General features: G+C 39.9%; 1 pseudogene; it reads left to right on the forward strand.

Moving 5' to 3' along the window:
* The window catches only part of LOC120176989, a 33,798-nt pseudogene extending 12,967 nt beyond the window's left edge, over positions 1 to 20,831 (forward strand).
* The last annotated feature ends 46 nt before the right edge of the window (positions 20,832 to 20,877 follow it).

The raw sequence follows: 20,877 nt of genomic DNA on the forward strand, positions 1-20,877 counted from the left end.
GAGTGAGCATGCTTCTGGCAGCTACAACATCCATCCGGAATACTTTCCTCCACGAATCGGCTGCTTCTTTGATCATCTTCTTATAGCTGTCGCCGTGATACTCAAACTCTGACTTAGCCAACCCGCATGTTGCTGGGACAAACTGACGTGCTCCGTACTGTCTAAGTGCTAATAGCGGAGCATACCCGACTGCTCCCCAAAGTCCAAGTAAGGTCACAGTGTCAGAGTCACCACATCGGAAAAGAACGTCACTGAGAAATAGCCAGGGGGCTCTCCAGACAATATCCTGATCCTGAAGATGCGTAAAGACCTTCATCCATTTTTCTTTCGAAGCGCCTTCATGCCACTTCAAGGTGATGAATTCACCTAGAGGTGAATAGGTGGTGCTGAAACGGCGGTAGGCAACCCCGTTAGTCTTCCAGAAATGGCTGTGAATCCAGACCTGAAGGAGCTGAATACACCCGGTAAATCTTCCTCCGCCAGTTCTTCGGCAATGGTTGAGCGATCGAAAGGTCTCGGCCAAGATGGCTGGTGCTGGGTTAACTCGTTTAGAAAGTTGCTCAAATAGTTCCACCACGGCAGCGTCAATGCACCCCAAAGCTTTTGGAAAGATAATCAAACCGTACAGACCCAGTGCAAAAAGGTCTATAGTCTTCCACTCATCAGGGTGGTTTTTCATTAGTTGCTTTATGTGTATCCATTCAATTCCTTCTCCACTGCCTCTACGCTGAGTCCGATCGATTACCCATTTCTCATCTACTCCTGCAACTTTGGCCAGTGCATTCTTGAAGGGCTGGCTTTTGATGTGTTTAATGTAGGCTCGCTCAAGCTTGATGCTTTCGCAGTGTAGTAGAGTAGTATACTCTTCGATAGTAGGCACCATGTCTTCCTGGTTAAAGGTGAAACAACTATATCCCGGATTCCAGAATTGAATTAATGCTCGGAGTAAGGGCTCATCAGTCTTGACATGGAGCAAGAGGGCGATATCACCATATCGTTGACTGAACTTCTGCTTTCTGTCATTCTTCCAACTATCCCAAATGTTTCGCAGCTCCTGGACATTATTCTGTTTCAGGCTGACAGCGGCATAACTAACCAGTTCTGACACATAGTTTCCCTGAAGACTGTCTCCCTTCTCTTTCTGAGCCTTCTCGGACCATAGTCGTGCCTCAGCGTTTTCAATCTCTTGTATTACAACACCTTTGTCCATTAACTCGAATTATTTTGTGTATAACAAACGTTTTTTAGGGATCAATAGCCTCTTGTAATGATGCAAATGCTAGAAAACAAACACAAAGGCAAAAACGTTAGTAAAATAGAAATAGATAAAAATAAATAAAAATAAATGGTAAATAAAAAAACATAAAAATAAAAAGGTTAGGAAATAAATGTCCTAGGTTTTGGAATGTGGTTTTGGGGTAGGCTCTATTTATTCAAAGCCTCCCGGTTTGGGTTCTAAAAACGGTACTCGAGTTCTCCTTGCTGGCGCCCCCTTGGACCGACCAGACCCTTAGTCCGAAACCCATTACAGGCTTGTGTGGACTAAGTTAAACTCGAGAGGACACATTCCCTTATGCCCATACGGAGAATAAATTCACACGAAGGCATAAGGTATATGAATCCCGAAGGCTACTTGCTAGGCCCATACGGTGAATAAATTCACACGAAGGCGTCGCTTTCACCCCCACTTAAAACGGGTTCGGAGCTCGGGTTTAGAGCCTTAGAAAAATGTTTGGAAAGCTGAAATCATGAGAAAACGATTAGTACAACTATTTACTCGAAAAATATAATCAAAAGTAAGCAATAAGGATCGAAATTTTACCTTAAAATTTAAACTTACCCTTTTCGTTAAAAAGACAACTGGAAATTACCTTAGCCTGACTCGCTTACCGTCCCCAGCGGAGTCGCCAAGCTGTCGCCACCGTCTTTCGGTTGGGCCCCGAAATTGGGCTTCGACTTAGGAAAATGTGGATTGGAGTCGCCACCGATCATTTATTTTAAAAATAAATGGGTTGATCGGATACCCTATTTCTTACCTGATCTGCGTCTTACCAGAGATGTGTCGGATTCGGGAGTCGATTACAGTCAAGGAAGGGCTAGCACCCTTGAACTGCCCTTTCGGTACTGTGTAATTTCCAGTTGTCTTTAATTAAGAAAATTGAAAGTTAAATTAAAAGATAAAATATTGATCCAAATTGCTTACCACTGATTGTTTGAAGTTCTCTCAAAAAGCCAAGGAAAGGGTTAGGTAATGAAAGTAATGAAATAGAAAAATAAGGCGAACAAACGAAACAATATATAAAAAAACGATGTATACAAAAAAGAAAGAATGAAATATGCCTAAATATAAAATAAAATATGCAAAGGAAAAAACGAAAATACAAATAAAGAAAAAGAAGAAAATATAACAAAATATAAATGGATAAAAAAATACACATAATAAAATAAAATATAAAGCAATGAAAATAAAAAAAGAAAAAAAAATATGCGTAATATACATATAATAAAAAGAACAATTATAATAGTAAAAATAGTAATGAAATAATAACGATGAAAATAATAAATAAAATATATATATATATGTAGAATATAAAAAATACATAAAAGATATATAGAAATAAAGAGTAAAAAATGAGTAATACATATACGTATATAATAATAAAAATAATAATATAATAGCATAAATAAATAAATAATAATAATAGTAAAAAGTAAAAGGGGAAATAAATAAAATAAAAATGGAATAAATAATTATTGAATGAAACAAGAAATATATATATGTTAAAGTATAAAAAGGAAAAATATCAATAATAGGTAAAATGAATATATATATATATATACATATGTAAATACAAAAAAAATGTTAATAGAAATATAATTATAAGATAAAATGAGTAAGATTGATAAATAATAAAAAAATACATATATAACGTATAAAATTATAAGATGTAGTAGCTAGAAAAACAGTTAATTAAAATAATATATATGTATTAACACTAAGTATATAAATGAAATATATAGAAAATACGTATATATAATTACATGATATGGAATAAATAAAAAAGGTTAGTATAAGTATTAAATTGAATCAAAAACAAGTTAAGCGGCTAAATTGAAAGAAAATCAGAATTAGAGACCAATTCAAAAGCCAATTCGGGGTCAAAATAACTCTTTAAAATATGCGAGGGACCAAAAGGGTAGTTTACCCCATTTTCTTTAAAACACGCAGGTTCTGGGGCTATATGTGTCAAAATCTGGGCTTAAAAAAAATTATTTCTTTCAAACGAATGCCTTTCCTCTTTTTCATTCATTTCTCTGCTCCGTGTTCATCCAAGGATGAACGGTCGCCTGGGTTCTTGATGAACCCAGAGTCCGGCCATCGCAGCGCCGCCTCGTCGTCGTCGTCGATCGACGTCGGCCTCCAGTCATCAGCGGCAAAACACAAAAAGGGAGGCTTTTTCCAAAAGCTTTCGACCCCCAGTTTCAAAAATACACATTGTTTTTGAAAAATGGCCTCAGAGGAGACTAGATCTGGGTTTTAAAACCCCGAACCTTCCTCTAGAGTTCATCGGCCGAGCCTCCTTGAAGGTGTTTTCTTTGGTTTCAAATGAAATGAAAACATCAAGCATGCAACGAAAGCCAACTAAAAACGAAGGTAAAAAAAAATACCTTTCTCTTTTATTTATCGTTTCAACGAGTACAAGTATTTTAGCCTTTTGGTCGATTTGTTTGCTTGTATTCTTGCACCTAATCCTCTCTGTTTTTTTAACTATGAGATTACATGGTTATTTATACAAAGTAAATGCATCTTATTTTTAGCCTAGTTTGAGTCCTAATCAAACTCTAACTCTCATTGTTTGCTTGTGGGGGTTATTGATGGTTGCCGTGAAATCCGGTGACGGTTGCGTGCGTGGCCAGAGACGTGGGGCGTGGGGGACTTGCTGGCTTGGTTCTGGAAACGGCACTGGACGAGAAACTGTTAGGGTTTGGGAACCTTGTGTTGGGTCTGGCACATGTGTAACGGGCTTTGCTTTCTTATTTCAGCCTGTAAAGAAAAGAGGAAAAAAAATAATAATAATAATAATAATAATAATAATAACAAATAAATTATATATTATATATTATATATATATAATAATTTTATGTAAGGACGAAAAATGTGCGTCTACAATAAGAAATAAATAAAATCAATATGAAGCAAAGATAAGAATGAATAGGATAAACAAAAGAAATAAAATGAAGAAAAATAGTAATAATAATATATACATGGCAAACAACTAAACAAAAATAAGACGATAATAAAAATATATGTATAATGATGGTAATAAAAAAACTAATGTATACATACACGAAATAATAAATAAAAAAATGTAATATAAACAAATGAATATAATATACGTAAAAGTATCGAAGTAATAAGTATAATGTACGTCTATATAAAAAAGGATAAAAAAAGTAATATATGTAAATAAGAAAATAAAATATTAGAAAAATAGTAATAATAAATAAATGAAAAAAAGAGAAGAAAACATATATGTATTAGTATAAATAAATACGCATGTAAAATATAATATAGAAAAAACTAAAAAAAAAATTAAATATATATATATATATATATAAATATATAAATAAATTAAACTGCTCAGTGACTAAATTGCAAGAACCGTAGGCTAGAGGTTAAAATTCAAAGCAATATTAAGGTGTGAATTCAATTCTGGGGTCGAAATAGCTCTTTAGAATCAACGAAGGACCAACAGAGTAGTTTGCCCTAATTATTTCAAAAACACGCGGATCCCCTAAGGGATCCGCTCGGGTCGCGGGTCGGGTCGGTCGATGTATAAAAGCCAAAATTTTTTGAAAGTCTTCATTGCTCTATTCTTCGCACGAGAGAGCCCTCTCTCTCTCAACATTTTCTCTGGCTCGATCATCCAAGGATGAACAAAGGCTGGGTTTTCCAGAAACCGGCCGCCGTGGCCTCCACACGCCGCCTCACCGCCGCCGTTCATCGGCGACAAAAATAAAAAAAAAACATATTTTTCAGGAGATCTTTGAGCCCTTGTTCTGGAAATAAGGTTAGTTTTGTGAAAAGAGGGCCTCGGGAGGGTGGATCTAGAGCAAATCCATTCGAAATACCCCTCCCCGGGTCATCGGCCAAACATTTCTTTGGGGTTTCCGGGCAAAATAGCAAGCAACACTCGACATGCAACGATGAAACACGAACAAACAAAGGTGAAAAAAGAAAAAACACTACTTTTTTATTCTCTTTTTCGAAAATCTCTACAAGTGTTTGAACTTTCTTTGTGTTGGCTATGGTGAGTTTGCGTGTGTGGTGATTTCTCTATGATCCAATGAATCCGTAGTGTTACAAATGTGTATTATTTATACTGAAAAAACTGACTTATTTTTAGGCTCCTATTAAAAGTAGAATTCTAATACATGTTGGTTGTTGATTTTGTGGGTCGTTGGTCGCTTCCTTGCGCCGGGAGAATCGAGATGACCGTTGGTGGAGAGAGGCATACGAACTGAGGGGTCCTCGGGTAAGCGGCGCCGCTTGGAACGAGGCATGGAGCTAGGGTTCTGGAGACTTTGGGTGTCACGGGCTGCTCACGTGGGATTTGGGTCTTGTTGGGCCACGTGTAGCAAGCTATTGATGTATCAGGCCTGCACAAATGTAAAGAAATAATATTAATAATATTATATATATAATTATACAATATAATTATATAATATAACAAAATATAAAATTGAGTGTCTTCAGCTGCCCCTCTTTGCTTATTATCGTGTAACGAGAATAGAGCAAATATTAAAAGACACGAATTTCAGCCATATCGAATATCTTCTGTCGTAGAGTTGAAATCCGATATTAAGACTGATTTGTTGATTTGGATTTAATCCCGAAATGACTCCATCGTCGTGAGATTGAGTCGAAATGGGAAATTCTGAGCACGAAATCCTTCGCCGTGAAGTTGAAAACGAGCTCAAAGCTTTTGACAAGTGGCCTCTGAATCGTCTTCTGGCTCAAGATACTTCGTCGTGAAGGTGGAACTTGACCTGAAGACTTTGGTGTTGTGCTACTACAGATGACCCATTCGTCGTGAAGTTGAGTCAATCTGTTGGGGTATGATACCCTTTGTTGTGAAGTTGTATATGTATATGGCCCTTTCGTCGTGAAGTTGAACTTGAGAATTGGAAATCCTTCGTCGTGAAGTTGAAATCCAAGTATGGTTCCGAGTCCAATATCCTCCGCTGTGAAGTTGAAACTGGTTCTGGAACTGGGAAATTGTTTGTTGACAACCAGTAGTCCCTTCGTTGTGAAGTTGAACTTGTGTTGTCTGGAGTCCAATATCCTTCGTTGTGAAGTTGAAATTGGCTCTGAAATTGGGAAGTTGTTTGTTGACAACCAGCGGTCCCTTCGTTATGAAGTTGAACTTGTGTTGTCTGGAGTCCAATATCCTTCGTTGTGAAGTTGAAATTGGCTCTGAAATTGGGAAGTTGTTTGTTGACAGTCAGCCGCCCCTTCGCTGTGAAGTTGAGCTTGTGCTGTCTTTTTTGACAACCAGCGGTCCCTTCGTCGTGAAGTTGAACTTGCGTTGTCTGGAGTCCAATATCCTTCATTGTGAAGTTGAAATTGGCTCTGAAATTGGGAAGTTGTTTGTTGACAGTCGGCCGCCCCTTCGCTGTGAAGTTGAGCTTGTGCTGTCTTTTTTGACAACCAGCGGTCCCTTCGTCATGAAGTTGAACTTGCGTTGTCTGGAGTCCAATATCCTTCGTTGTGAAGTTGAAATTGGCTCTAGGTAAAACTTGCAAAGATATGCATATATGTGATGTCATGGATGTCATGCTCTTAGGTATGCCTAAAATGCATATGCACCATATGTTATTGTGGGCTATGGAGAGAAATCTCGATCTCCGGTGGCCTGTCGTTGTTGACTCTTGATTTTGAAATCTTGAAGTCCTGATCCCTGATCTTGAATTCTTCAAATGTTTAAATTTGATGTGCACATTCTATTTTTTTGATTGGGGAGATGCTTCTCGACCATCTTAAGTATGTGCATAAGCCTTTATCGGCTTTCGGATACCTGTACTTTTCAATGAATCTTTGTACAGTAATATGCGATTATCTTTCGCAAAAATAAATAAATCATTAGGTTTAAGTCCAATTCAAGATGCTCAAAAGGAATTAGAGGGAAGATTGTCTTTATTCATAAGGGAGAAGAAGAACAAATAATACATGACAAACATTCTACAAAATGAATACACGATGATGTGTAAATGAATGTCTTAGATCTCGATAATGTGAGCACTTCTGAGCTAAAAAGCCGTTTGGTGACCTTGTATGCAGCCTTTGCCAAATGATCTTTGAAAATGCGACAACATTCAGGAGAGTGCATCATTTCTCCGATTTGTTGAGTTTGTAGAAGATTCATGTACCGGGATGTTTCCACTGTTAATATCCAAATCGCCCTTTCCGGGTTTTCAACTTGGACTCATCCTTGGTTGCAAGACGCCCTTTGCGGGTTTTCATCTTGAACCCACCTTGTTTTCTTTTCTTTTTCTTTCATTCTTTTTTTCTCTTTTCCTTTTTCTTTTTTCAATTAAGGGCGCCCTTTCGGACCCTAAACGTTTTTCTCTTCTTTTTTTTTTCAACTTAGGACGTCCTCTCGGGTTTTCATCCTAAGCGAAGTATTTCTTGACTGCGTCCGAGTTGATGGGATGTGGCAGTTCAGGTCTGTCCATTTCAACCAGGATGAGGGCTTCTCCGGAGAAAGCCTTTTTTACGACATAAGGTCCTTCCCAATTTGGCGTCCATTTTCCTTAGAAATCTTTCTGGGCTGGCCAAATTCTTTTTAGCACTAGATCTCCTTCTCGGAATATTCTCGGGCGCACCTTTTTGTCATGTGCTCGGATCATTCGTTTCTGATAGATTTGACCATGATGAATGGCTTTCAGTCTTTTTTCATCTATCAGATTAAGCTGATCATATCTGGATTATACCCACTCTGCATCGTCCAGTTTGACTTCTGTCAAGACCCGGAGAGACGGAATCTCGACTTCAATGGGTAGCACTGCTTCCATTCCATAGGCTAGTGAAAACGGAGTTGCCCCAGTCGAGGTTCGTACCGAGGTTCGATAAGCGAACAAAGCAAAAGGTAACTTCTCATGCTAGTCTTTGTAAGTTTCAGTCGTTTTCTCCACTATCTTCTTAATGTTTTTGTTTGCTGCTTCTACTGCTCCATTCATCTTTGGTCTGTAAGCAGTGGAATTGTGATGTTTTACGTTGAACTGTTCACAAGCAACACTCATCATCTTATTATTCAAGTTTGGTGCATTATCAGTGATAATCCTTTCAGGTAGACCATACCGACATATAATTTCTTCCTTCAGAAACTTGCAAATAGTGGATTGAGTGACACTGGTATATGACACAGTCTCTACCCATTTCGTGAAATAGTCAATCGCTACGAGAATGAAACGGTGACCATTCAAAGCCTTCGGATGGATTTGCCCAATGACGTCCATGCCCCACACAGAGAAAGGTCATGGTGACGTCATTACATGAAGTGGATGGGGTGGAACATGTATCTTCTCTCCGTAAATCTGACATTTATGACATCTTCTAGCATAGTTGATGCAATCGTTTTCTAGTGTGGACCAAAAATATCCGCATCTCATTATTTGTCTTGACATCATATGTCCATTTGCATGTGCTCCGCAAACTCCATCATGTATTTCTTCTACTATCATTTTTGCCTCTTCAGCATCGACGCACCTTAACAGGACTTGATTATGGATTTTCTTGTATAAAACCTCTCCGTCAAGGATGTATCCAGCTGCCAACCTTTTAAGGGTTCTCTTCTCGGTTTCGGTGGTTTTTTCTGGATAACTCCGATGCTTAATATACTGCAAAACGTCGTAGTACCAAGGCTTAGTGTCTTTAACTTCTTTAATTTGGTAACAATAAGCTGGGTATTCATACGACTGCATGTTAATTGGCATTATTTTAGACTCCCCACTAGCCTTGAATGCGGCTGCCAAGGTAGTTAAAGCGTCAGCCATTATTTTCTTCTCTAGGCACGTAGTGGAAGGTGACTTCGTCGAACTCTTCGAGCAGATCCAGCACTAGTTTCCGGTACTCTAACAGCTTTATATCCTTGGTTTCCCATTCTCCTCAGAGCTGATAGATTACTAAGGCTGAGTCTTCATACACCTGCAAAGTCTTTATATTCTGCCCCAGTGCAGCTCGAATTCCCAAGAAACAGGCTTCATATTCTGCCATGTTATTGGTGCAATCGAAGTTTAGTCTGCTGGTAAATGGGTAGTGACTCCCTTCTGGAGAGATCAAGATTGCCCCGATGCCATGTCCTAATGCATTTGATGCCCCATCAAAGTGCATTCTCCAGGAACTGTCCACCGAAATGCTTGCTTCTTCTAAAGATATGGCCATTAAGTCTTCGTCTGGGAAATCAAAGTCCAGCGGCTCATAGCTCTCATCAGTTCTGCTTGCCAAAAAATCGGATATGGCACTGCTTTTTACCGCTTTTTGGGTCACATATTCGATGTCGAATTCAGACAAAAACATCTTCCATCGGGCTAACCTTCCGGATAGAGCAGGTACACCCATCATGTATTTTAATGGATCTAACTTGGAAATAAGCCAAGTAGTGTGATACAACATGTATTGTCGGAGTCTTTTTGTATCCCAGACCAGAGTACAATAAACCTTCTCAATAGGAGGATATCGGACCTCGCAATTGGTAAACTTCTTGCTTAAATAGTATATGACTCTTTCATTCTTCCCGGACTCGTCATGTTGACCCAGGACACACCCCATAGAGTTCTCGAATATGGAGAGATACAAGAACAGAGGTTTGCCTGGGATGGGGGACATCAGGATAGGAGTGCGAGACAAGTACTCTTTTACCTTCTCGAATGCAATCTGACAGTTTTCATCCCATGCTCTAGGGCTGTTTTTTCGGAGAAGGCGAAATATTGGATCATATTTGTCGGTTAACTGAGATATAAACTGAGCTATGTAATTCAATCTTCCTAAAAAACCTCGGACCTCCTTTTACGTTCATGGTGGAGGTAGATTTTGGATAGCCTTAACCTTATCCGGATCAACCTCGATGCCTTTTCTACTGACTACAAAGCCTAATAGCTTCCCGGATGTCACCCCGAAGGTACACTTGCTAGGGTTCAGTCGTAACTGGAATTTCCTCAATCTCTGGAAGAGCTTTCTCAAATTCTCGACACATGTTCATTCTCGGTATGTGCCTTGACAATCATGTCGTCAATATAAACCTCGATCTCTTTGTGTATCATGTCATGGAACAGGGTCACCATAGCTCTCTGATAGGTTGCCCCAGCATTCTTTAATCCGAAAGGCATCACTTTGTAACAGAAAGTTCCCCACATTGTGATGAAAGTGGTCTTCTCCATGTCTTCAGGATGCATCTTGATCTGATTGTACCCCGAAAATCCACCCATGAATGAAAAGTAGGCGTTCCAGGCTGTATTGTCCACCAGAGTGTCTATGTGCGGCAGAGGAAAGTTGTCTTTGGGACTTGCCTTGTTAAGGTCCCGGTAATCAACACACATGCGTACTTTCCCGTCCTTCTTCAGCACATGCACTATGTTGGCTACCCACTCCGGGTATTTGGCCACTTGAAGAAAACCGGCATCAAATTGCTTATTGACTTCTTCCTTGATCTTAAGGAGCATTTCTGGTCGCATTCTTCTCAGTTTTTGCTGCACAGGTTTGAATTATGGTTTGATTGGTAGTTTGTGAACTACCATATCTGTGTCTAGCCCCGGCATGTCTTGATACGACCAAGTGAACACATCTTTGTACTCCTGAAGTAAGACTATCAGGTTTTATCTTGCTTTTCTTCTCTTTCTATCATTCTCAACAATTCGGTAGGCAAGTTGCACTCCTCTTCATTATCGCATTCATCAAATTCCCCAAGACAAATGGTTGATTCAAAATCCACCTCCGGATCAGGATCATCAGTGCCTACATTATCGTTATCGGGGGACCTGAAAGAAGAAAAATGTGCATGCGTGAGAGGATAATATCCCATACAGAACAGTCAAGAATTAAATTCGAGAGTAAGTGGAAATGAAGTACTGGAATGAAGGAGATAGACAATGAATTCAAAAATAAAAGAAAAATTTGTTTGCCATGGAGAAAGAAAAATGCATCTTTTATTAAACTTAAACAAAATATTTATTCACCCTTACAAAAGATCACCTATTGCCTCGGGTATAGGAAAATAGGGATAGTTCGAATATTACTCTGAAAGACTCTTGTAAACCACAGGTAGTTCTTCCACCGACCAACTGCTAGGCACAAACCCAGGTGGCAGAGGGCATATCCTGAATCTATCTCCGTTGTCAACATCTTCTGTGGTCACGACATTGATTTTCAGATCTTCCAGAGCCGCTTTTAACTCGGATATGGTGGTTTCAAACACATAACCACCTGACTTGAATGTTTTGAAAAGAGGCGGGAATGTCATAGGCTTCTATTGGAGTTCGTTTCCAGTCAATCTGGCTAATCTTCTCTCCCGATTCTTTTGGATTTCCTTTCTCTTTTCATGATAACTGGGCTGGAAACCGAGCCCAAATTGGTCTAATTTTGAAACAGTAAGGACAGGATTAATCCTTCCTTGCAAATATTTCCCAAAACCTCTCCCGGTCCTGGCTCCTCAGCCCAGGGTTTGCTTGATCTCCATCATTGTGCATTTGGAGAGTCGGGGTCTTAGAATCCTCTTTCCTTCTGCCACGAATGTGGCATTCATAAATTCCAAGGAGCGGAACGAACATTCTACCGCTTCCTTGTCTACTTCGATGTATGGGGCCTCTATGGTCACGCTTGCCACGATATCTTCCTCAGCATTGATAATTACTAAGGCCCCGTTAATAACAAATTTAACTTTTTGGTACAACGTGGAGGGTACTGCACCTGCCTGATGAATCCATGGCCTTCCCAAAAGACAACTATAGGACGGCATGATATCCATCACAAGGAACTCAACATCATAGGTGGCTGGTCCGATGGTCAACGGTACCTCGATCTTTCCGATTACCTCTCTTTTGGTCTCGTCAAATGCTCGGACCACATTATGACAAGCTCTCATATGAGATGTATCTATTGGTAGCCTCTTCAATGTAACCAAGGGCATCACATTCAGGGCTGAGTCGTTATCGATTAAGATGCTTGGTAAAGCGTGCCCCTTATAGTAGGTAGTAATGTGTAACGCCTTTGTTCGGCCTCTTCCTCCAGATGGAATCTCATCATCTGAAAACGAGATGAGATTATCAGCTTGAATATTGTTCACCAGTCGATCCATCTTGCTGACTGGTATGTCTTGTGGCACGAACGTTTTATTAAGGACATTCAACAGTGCTTCTTGGTGCGTCTCTGAATTTAAAAATAGTGCTAGCATTGAAGTACTCGTAGGTAAGTTGTGGAGCTGTTCTACAATGTTGTACTCGCTGTGCTTCAAAATCTTGAGGAACTCTCTAGCTTCTTCCTCCTTTATAGTTTCATTGACAACTAGCACATCTTCTTTGAATGGCTCAAGTGGTCTTTGCCCCACTTTGCTATCGCAACCTTTGGAAGTACTCACCTGGCATTCGTACTTCCATGGCACTTGCCGATTGTCCTTATATTGAAATGGCCGAGGTGCTGTGATTACCACTTTGGCTGGTGTTGTCACTGTCGTATTTCCCTTAGGGGTAATTATCAAAGGACTACCCCTACCAAATCTTATGTCTGATGATTCTCCGGTGGCACAAACATCTGCTTCCAAAGAATCTTGAATTTCTTCGCAAAACTCCAACTCTTTCCAGTCCATCATGAGCTGGACTAACAATCTGAATTCTGGGCAATCTTGCACTTTATGCCCTTCTTCGTTGTGGTAACAACAATGGTTACCATTTTCATTTTCTGTCGTATCTGGATATGGTGCAAGAAATCCCGCCTTTATTATTTGGCTTCATACCCAAGCCAAAGGAGATTTGATCTCTCGCTCTTTGTTTTTCATGAGAGGTTTTTTACTGGAGTCTCCTCCCTCAATCTTTCCTTGTTTAATGGCCAACTCGATCATTTCACCAGCCATGACTAAATCTGAGAAACTTCCCGACGTGATTGCTACCAAGTGCTCGAAGTAAGGTGCCTCCAGGGTCTGTACAAACAACTTTCTAGTTTCATTTTCATCCAAGGGTGGATGAACTTGCACAGACAAATCCCTTAATCTCTGCGTACTGTCGAAAACTCTCATTGTGTTTCTTCTCCAGGCTTTGTAACATAACCCGATCTGGTCTCATATCGTTGATATGCTTATACTGCTCCAAGAAAGACTTGGCTAAGTCTTTCCACGTCTTGATATGAGTTCGGCTAAGCTGGTTGTACAACCGAATAGCTGAACCGGACAGGCTCTCCTGAAAGCAATGGATCAGGAGTTGGTCATTCCCCCCATATCCTGTCATCTTTCGACAGAACATAGTGATATGGGCTGAAGGGCAGCTGTTCCCGTCGAACTTCTCAAACTCAGGAACTTTAAACTTTGGTGGAAGCACCAAGTCTGGAACTAGGCTCAGCTCCATTGCGTCCACTCCATAATAATCATGGTCTCCCTGGACCATCTTCATTTGATCTTCTAACATTTTTATCTTTTCTTCCACCTTTTTGGCTTTATCTTCCTCATCAAAGTCTGGGACATGATAATCATCCGGATGATCGTCAGGGATGATCGTAGAAGTTTGTATCCTAACAGTAGGTGCAACTTTCGCTTTGGTAGCGGATGAGTCCCCGGGTAATACTCTGGGTGAGATAACCACTTGCGGGGTTGGTGGTATGGCCACCCCCTCGGAAGAAATGCCCCCTGATGCACTAGCTTGTTGTAAACCCGACAACTTGGCCACGATTTGGTCGACCAAGGACTCCTGGTTTTTCTTGATGGACTCCAGAGTACTTTGACTATTCTGAGTCATTTTGTCCTCCAATTCTTTCTGCAGTCTTGTCATGTTCTCTTCGATCTTCTCCATTCTGGCCTCCATTTGTCTCTTTTTTGCTCGAGTATTGTGCGGGTGTTGCGTATCTAATGCTTGTGGTGGTAAGCTTGGTGTCTGAGACATATTCTGTTAGTTAATACGAATGTAAAAGCATGGAAAATATAAAATAAAAAACTAACATGAGATATAAAATGCAAAATATACAGCGTATACTGTATGAAATTTGGAGGCATTGATCCAGAAAAGTGTTCATTATTATAAATAATCCTTATTCAGACAAAAATGTTTTATCTTTTAAGAGACATAAAAACAAATTAAAGGTAAATTCGGACTAAATCCTCTAGACCCCGAACGACATCCAGTAGATTGACAAGTCTTCTGCCTTCATCTGTCACTGGTTAAATGCCTTGTCGAACCACTCCAGCTTCCCTTGCTAGGCCGTGAAGATGACGGGTTGCTTTTTGCACTTGATCCAGGAAATCTCAGATGGTTGTATCTCGGGCCCTCACCCTTCGCTGTGCTTGTTCCCAACGGAAACGCCATTGTAATCCTCCGTCGAAGGGCACTATCTGAAGCTCGTTTGCTTGCCTCTTGAACCCATCTACAATAGCTTCTAACTCTGCTATTGTCTTACCATATTTCTCATGCTGTTTTTCTAAGTCAGCTACCCGAACTCTCATGTGCTGGTTCTGATATTGACTATCTGTCAAGCGTCTTTGGGCAGTCTTCATCTGCTCATTCCAAACTCTCTCATCAGGCCCCTCGAACTTTCTTTTCAGGCTATGAGCTTCATCTTTCCAGTATTCAGAGGTTACCTTCAACTTGGAGTTATCATTGACCTTATCTTGATATCCCTTTCTCAAGTCTTCGAGCTCAAAACAGACTCTTTTCTGTTCTCTTTCCAGTTTATCTGCTCGATCTTTCTGAGAGTCGGCATCTAGCTTCCACTGATAGCACTCGGCTTCAAGTTCCCTTATCCTCTGCTTTAGCTCATTATTCACAGCTTCAAACTCGGTCTTGGCTATCTCAAGCTCAGAAGGGACATGCCTGAGATGTTCCTCCATGGTTCGGGTGTCCTCACAGTCTGGCACAGGGATGTTGTCATTTTTCCTCAATCTTTGCCACTCCACATAATCCGGAGTGAGCATGCTTCTGGCAACTACAACATCCATCCGAAATACTTTCCTCCATGAATCGGCTGCTTCTTTGATCATCTTCTTATAGATGTCACCGTGATAATCAAACTCTGATCTAGCTAGTCCGCATGTTGCTGGGACAAACTGACGTGCCCCATACTGTCTAAGTGCTAACAATGAAGCATACCCGACCGCACCCCAAAGTCCAAGTAAGGTCATAGTGTCAGAGTCCCCACATCGAAAAAGAACGTCATTGAAGAACAACCAGGGGGCTCTCCAGACAATATCCTGGTCCTGAAGATGCGTAAAGACCTTCATCCATTTTTCCTTTGAGGCACCTTCATGCCATTTCATGGTGATAAATTCACCTAGAGGTGAATATGTGGTGCTGAAACGGCGGTAAGCAACCCCGTTGGTCTTCCAGAAGTGGTTGTGAATCCATACTTGAAGGAGTTGAACACACTCAGTGAACCTTCCTCCGCCAGTTCTTCTACAATGGTTGAGAGATCGAAAAGTCTCGGCTAAGATGGTCGGTGCTGGATTGACCCTCCTCGGGAGTTGTTCGAATAGCTCCACTACAGCGGCATCGATGTATCCCAAGGTCTTTGGGAATATAATTAGACCATACAGACCTAATGCAAACAGGTCTATTGTCTTCCACTCATCGGGATGGTGCTTCATTAGTTGCTTGATATGAAGCCAAGCGATTCCTTCTTCACTACCCTTACATCGAGCCCGGTCAGTTACCCATTTTTCATCAACTCCGGTAACCTTGGCTAGTGCATTTTTGGAAGGTTGGCTTTTAAGGTGCTTAAGGTAGGCCCGCTCCAGTTTGATGTTTTCACAATGCAATAGTGTAGTGTACTCTTCTATGGTGGGCACCATGTCTTCCCGGTTAAAGGTGAAGCAACTGTATCCCGGGTTCCAGAATTGAACCAAGGCTCTGATTAGGGGCTCATCAGTCTTAACATGAAGTAAAAGTGCAACATCACCGTACCGTTGGCTGAACTTCTGTTTCACTTCATTCTTCCAACTGTCCCATATGTCCCGAAGCTCTTGCACGTCATTTTGCTTTAGGCTGATCAAGGCGTAGCTAACCAGCTCCGACACATAGCTTCCTTGAAGACTGTCTCCCTTTTTCCTTCTGAGTCTTCTCGGACCATAGTCGTACCTCGAGGTTTTTAATCTCTTGTATTACAACACCTTTATCCATTAATTTAGATTATTTTGTGTAATGAACATCTTTTTAGGGATCAATGGCCTCTTGTTATGATGCAAATGCTAAACAAAACAAACACAAAGGCAAAAAGTTAGTAAAAGTAAAAATAAATAAATAAATGAAAAACAAATGGCAAGGTAAAAAGCATAGGGACAAAAACATGGTTAGGTAAACAATGTCCTAGGTTTTGGAATGTGGTTTTGTGGTAGGCTCTATTTCTTCAAAAGTCTCCCGGTTTAGGTTCTAAAAACGGTACCCGAGTTCTCCTTGCCGGTGCCCCCTTGGGCTTACCAGACCCTTAGTCCTAAACCCATCACAGGCTTGTGTGGACTAAGTTAAACTCGAGAGGACACATTCCCTTATGTCTATGCAGAGAATAAATTCACACGAAGACATAAGGTATATGAATCCCGAAGGCTACTTGTTAGGCATATGCGGTGAATAAATTCACACGAATGCATCGCTTTCACCCCCACTTAAAGGGTTCGGAGCTCGGGTATAGAGCCTTTGGATGAAAAAGTTTGGAAAGCTGAAATCATTAGAAAACGGTCAGTCCAACTATTTACTCAAAAAAAACCAAAAGTAAGTAATAAGGATCGAAATGTTACCTTAAAATTCAAACTTACCCTTTTCATTAAAAAAACAACTGGAAATTACCTTAGTCTGACTCACTTACCTGGGTCCCCAGCGGAGTCGCCAAGCTGTCGGAACCGTCTTTCGGTTGGGCCCCAGGATTGGGCTTCGACTTGAAAAATATGGATTGGAGTCGCCACCGATTATTTATTTAAAAATAAATAGGTTAATCGGATACCTTATATCTTACCTGATATGCGTCTTACCAAAGATATGTCGGATTCGGGAGTCGTTTACAACCAAGGAAGGATTAGCACCCTTGAACTGCCCTTTCGGTACTACGTAATTTACAGTTGTATTTGATTAAGAAAATTGAAAGTTTAAATTAAGAGGTAAAATAACGATCCAAATTACTTACCTCTGATTGATTGGAAATGTACTCTTTAGAAGTCAAAAGACGTGTTAAAAAAAGACAAATAAATAATAAAGAAAGTAAAAACGAATGAGATAAAGAAAATAATAAAAAACAAATAAAATCAAAATGAGGCAAAGATAAGAATGAATAGGATAAACAAAAGAAATAAAATGAAGAAAAATAGTAATAATAATATATACATGGCAAACAACTAAACAAAAATAAGACGATAATAAAAATATATGTATAATGATGGTAATAAAAAAAACTAATGTATACATACACGAAATAATAAATAAAAAAATGTAATATAAACAAATGAATATAATATACGTAAAAGTATCGAAGCAATAAGTATAATGTACGTCTATATAAAAAAGGATAAAAAAATTAATATATGTAAATAAGAAAATGAAATATTAGAAAAATAGTAATAATAAATAAATGAAAAAAAGAGAAGAAAACATATATGTATTAATATAAATAAATACGCATGTAAAATATAATATAGAAAAAACTAAAAAATTAAAATATATATATATATATATATATAAATAAATGAATTAAACTGCTCAGTGAATAAATTGCAAGAATCGTAGGCTAGAGGTCAAAATTCAAAGCAATATTAAGGTGTGAATTCAATTCTGGGGTCGAAATAGCTCTTTAGAATCAACGAAGGACCAAAAGAGTAGTTTGCCCTAATTATTTCAAAAACACACGGATCCCCTAAGGGATCCGCTTGGGTCGCGGGTCGGGTCGGTCGATGTATAAAAGCCAAAAAATTTTGAAAGTCTTCATTTCTCTCTTCTTCGCACGAGAGAGCCCTCTCTCTCTCTCAACATTTTCTCTGGCTCGTTCATCCAAGGATGAACAAAGGCTGGGTTTTCCAGAAACCGACCGACGTGGCCTCCACACGCCGCCTCGCCGACGCCGTTCATCGGCGGCAAAAATAAAAAAAAAACATATTTTTCAGGAGATCGTTGAGCCCTTGTTCTGGAAACAAGGTTAGTTTTGTGAAAAGAGGGCCTCAGGAGGGTGGATCTAGAGCAAATCCATTCGAAATACCCCTACCCGGGTCATCGGCCAAACATTTCTTTGGGGTTTCCGGGCAAAATAGCAAGCAACACTCGACATGCAACGATGAAACACAAACAAACAAAGGTGAAAAAAGAAAAAACGCTACCTTTTTATTCTCTTTTTCGAAAATCTCTACAAGTGTTTGAACTTTCTTTGTGTTGGCTATGGTGAGTTTGCGTGTGTGGTGATTTCTCTGTGATCCAATGAATCCGTAGTGTTACAAATGTGTATTATTTATACTGAAAAAACTGACTTATTTTTAGGCTCCTATTAAAAGTAGAATTCTAATGCATGTTGGTTGTTGATTTTGTGGGTCGTTGGTCGCTTCCTTGCGTCGGGAGAATCGGGATGACCGTTGGTGGAGAGAGGCATACGAACTGAGGGGTCCTCGGGTAAGCGGCGCCGCTTGGAACGAGGCATGGAGCTAGGGTTCTGGAGACTTTGGGTGTCACGGGCTGCTCACGTGGGATTTGGGTCTTGTTGGGCCACGTGTAGCAAGCTATTGATGTATCAGGCCTGCACAAATGTAAAGAAATAATATTATATATATTATATATATAATTATACAATATAATTATATAATGTAACAAAATATGAAATTGAGTGTCTTCAGATCCTTGGGTGGAAACTTCACTGATTGATATGTATGGGAAATGCGGGAATGCGATTTATGCAGAGAGGGTACTCGACATGATCGTCGACAAAAACATTGTCGCTTGGAATGCTATGGTTTCTGGGTATGCTTCCAATGATCGTTTCTACGAGTCATTCTCTTGTGTTAAGAAGATGCAAAATGTTGGAAAGTTGATGCCTGATGTTATTACAATGATAAACTTACTTCCAGCTTGCGCACAAACGGGAGCCCTTTTGATGGCCAAGTCTATTCATGCTAGTGCAATCAGAAAAGGGTTTCTCCCTCATATAGTATTGTAGACTGCTCTGGTTGATCTTTACGGAAGGTGTGGGAAGTTGAAACTGGCTGAGCATGTCTTTACGCTAATCAACCAAAAGAACTTGGCATCGTGGAATGCGATGATTGCTGCTTATGTACAGAATGGATGGCATTCAGAAGCCTTGGAACTGTTCCTAGACATTTGGTACAATTCCGTTAAACTGGATGCGATAACATTTGCAAGCATATTACCAGCATATGCTGAAGTAACCTCCTTGAGTGAGGATAGGCAAATACATGCTGTTGTTACGAAATTGAGGCTTAGTTCGTCTACTGTCGTCATATCAAATTCGATTATTTATTTGTATGCCAAGTGTGGAGATCTCCTGACTGCAAGGACACGTTTTGATGGCATGGTTTGTAAAGATGATGTTTCATGGAACATAACCATTATGGCTTACGCCATTCATGGGTTCAGGAGAATTTCCGTCCAGTTGTTCCACGAAATGATAGAAAACGGTATCAAGCCTAACAAGAGCACTTTTGTTTCTCTATTATCAGCTTGCAGCATTTCTGGCATGGTTGAAGAAGGGTGGGAATACTTTGATTCAATGAAAAGAGACTACTGTATTGACCCAGGAATAGAGCACGTTGTATGCTGGATCTTATCGGTCGAACTGGGAATCTTGATCTAGCTAAGCATTTTATTGAAGAAATGCCGCTTGTTCCTACCGCCCGGATTTGGGGTTCTGTACTATCTGCAAGTAGAAAAACCAATGACATCGAATTAGCAGAAGTTGCATCCAAGCATGCTTTATCCCTGGAGCATGACTATACAAGGTGTTACATCTTGCTTTCTAACATGTATGCTGAAGCTGGGAGGTGGGCAGATGTAGAGACGACCAGAACTCTTATGATTCAAGAAGGCATAGCAAAAACAATGGGATTTAGTACAGCTGAGAAAGACTATAAAGTTCACAGGTTAGTCGATCAAGACGGGTTGAACGCTCAGGTGAACATGGTCAATGACGTGATGGATATCATCACGAAAATGACAGCGGAAGATGAAGATGTTTATGCTCGCCGTTTTACCAAGTTGAGAAGAACAGATTTGACAAGAAAGAAACCAAATGTACCAGAGAATCATAGCATGAGATCGGCCATCTCTTTCGGATTGATCTCGACGGAGTTGGGGTCTCCGGTTCTCGTTAGAAAGAACATCAAAATTTGCGAGGATTGCCACAATTTTGCAAAGAGGGTCTCAAAGATTAGTAAAAGAGAGATAGTAGTGGGAGACTCCAAGGTGTTTCATCACTTTGAAGATGGAAACTGCTGTTGCGGTGATTATTTGTGATAGCTGCTGTCGTAAAACCCATATAGCTAGCAAAACAACTGTAAACAAACCTCCAACACAATTGTAAAAGACCAACGACAAATGAATAGAGACAACAAGACATTGTTTATAGACATGTAAATTCATATTCGAATTCTAAAATTTGACTGATTAATCTGGACTAAATACACACATATTATTTATACTAACACA

The sequence above is a fragment of the Hibiscus syriacus genome, unplaced genomic scaffold (genome assembly GCF_006381635.1).
Source record: "Hibiscus syriacus cultivar Baekdansim isolate YM2019G1 unplaced genomic scaffold, ASM638163v2 tig00112276_pilon, whole genome shotgun sequence".
Taxonomy (NCBI): Eukaryota; Viridiplantae; Streptophyta; class Magnoliopsida; order Malvales; family Malvaceae; genus Hibiscus; species Hibiscus syriacus.